This window comes from Arachis duranensis, chromosome 8 (genome assembly GCF_000817695.3).
Source record: "Arachis duranensis cultivar V14167 chromosome 8, aradu.V14167.gnm2.J7QH, whole genome shotgun sequence".
Taxonomy (NCBI): Eukaryota; Viridiplantae; Streptophyta; class Magnoliopsida; order Fabales; family Fabaceae; genus Arachis; species Arachis duranensis.
In genome coordinates this window covers 31,271,174-31,273,667 of record NC_029779.3, presented here as the reverse complement: position 1 = coordinate 31,273,667, position 2,494 = coordinate 31,271,174, and positions in this window count along the sequence as shown.

Genomic DNA, 2,494 nt, shown 5'->3' with positions numbered 1-2,494 from the left:
TGTCATATTTTTAAATTTTTTTAAATTTATTTATTATTAATATCTTTTAAAATTATTTTTGTTAAAAATAAATTTTTATATAGTATTTTAATAATTTAATCTTTGTTTTATATTTATACAAGCTCGAAAATTTGTCAGAAACAAAAAAAAAGAGTGAAAACTCAGGTAAAGTCAATTTTACGTGAATTTGATAATTGAGAGTCATTAGATAAAAATTTAGTTAAATCAATCAAATCATTTAATAGTTTTAGACTAAATCCCTATTTTGGTTCCTGAGATTCACGCGATTACTCATTTTGGTCCCCGAAATTTAAAATTATCTATATTGGTCTTCCAAATTCAAGTTCGGGCACCAATGTGGTCCATCAACTATTTTCGGCGATGATAAGGCAAACGAAGTGTTAAGATGACACCCTCCTTATCACGTTGGACGCTGCAACGGCTAGTTAACGTAGCGAAAATTGTATTTGTATCCAATTTAGTTCCTCAAACTTTAATTATCTTATTATTTATCTGAGTTATAATGACAAAATTTTAACAAGGGGACTAAATTGGATACAAATATAACTCTCGCCACATCAACTAGCCGTTACAGCGTCTAACGTGACAAGAAAAGTGTCATCTCATCACTCTATTTGCCTGGAATATATTGGTACCTAAACTTGAATTTGGATGACCAGTATAAATAATTTGAATTTCAAGAACCAAAATGAGTAATCGTGTGAGTCTCAGATACTAAAATAAAAATTTAGTCAACAGTTTTAGTATAACTTCACGTAAAGTCGACTACATTTAAGTATTCACCCAAAAAAAATTTTTCTCTAATGCAAAATAGAAAATACAAACGCTTTGTCGGTCGAGGACACAAGTTTATTCCTCCTTACCTTCCTCCGACACACGTCGCATCCACTTCGTACAGTGACTCGTCTCTTTCGTCAAGCCTCAGGGCAGAAAATGATTCTTTGGGAACCCTATCTTCAGGCACAACACTTCACCCTCCATGACCAGCTTTTCGCGCGTCTACCCTTCCATTGGATGTTGCAGTGATTGAATTCAGGGAGAGATTGAAAGGGGGGGTTGAAGTTTCGAGAGGATGTTGAGGTGATTTGTTAATAAATGTTAATATTGTCTTCAGTATTGATATTTCATTTCAATTTGATACTTAATATTTGATTTTAAACACATTTTCATTATGTTGTAATTATATTTTAGATATAGACAATATATGAAGTGACAACTATTTTTAGGGACGGCAACGGTTTTATGGGGCGGGCCGCCCCTGCTCTCCGTCTCCAAAAACATTCTCCGTCCCCGTCTCGTTTTCGCGACGGGTAACGGAGATCTGGTATCCATCGGATATTTGAATATTTGTGGATATTCACAGATTTAAAAGAAAAAAATCAGAATTAATAAAAGTTTCAAAAACAGTTTAAAGTAAATTTAGTATATGTTCCAATTTTATAAATTCAAACTCTAAATCAAATTTTACAGCAATAAAATCTAACTATAAATTTAAACTTATCAATTAACAGAATCAAAACCATAATCCTAAACCCATAAATCAAATTTTAAAACCAATTTCATCAATGAAAAATCAAAATAAATCATGGGAGGCAACCCATGCTCTATAACTCCTTTCTTAATTTTCTAATAATAGCAATAAGGCAATTTTCATAGAAGTTTAAATTAATCTTGACAACTAGCATAAAGCCCCTCTACATGTAACTTATAGTACATGATAAGTTTGGTGTTCAAAGCACACTAAGTGTGGTTTGAACCATAGTTGTAAGAACCGAACCGGTGATCGAACCGGTCAGGTTACTGGTTTACTAGTTTATTGGTTCAATCGATAGATTGCTGGTTGAATCGGTAAAACCGATTTCACGTAAATAAAAAATATAAAATACTAAAAATAGTCATAAACTTAATAAATTCAAAATACATATCTTTAGTTCTTCACCAACATTTTAAAAACAACCAAGTTTCAAAGTCTAAATATAACTAATACAAAGATAAACATGAAATTAGTTAGTACTAGTACATTAGTATCTTAATTAAACACAATAAGAATAAACATGGAATTGGTGTCTCACTGGCAGTGAGTCTTTATCTATTATTATATAATTTATTAAAAAAAGTCACAAAAGAAATATAATTTATTAAAAAAATGATATTAATAGATATCATATAATCATGAAAAAAATAAACTGTGAATAATAAAAAATTTTTATTTATCTTTTTAATTTGAATATATTTAATAAAATTTATAGTTAAATAAAATATAATTGATTTAAAATTAAGTGATTTTATAATTAAAATAAATTGAATATAAATAAAATAAAAAATTGCTATATGTATTATAATTTGTCCATAAATTTACAAAAGACATTGCAGCTGGGTGGTGGAATCATTCTTGTTGCATTCTAAGCTCAAGGGTTCGAAACCCATGGTGGCCATTTTGAATTCATAAGCCATGACACTTGGCAAGACATGG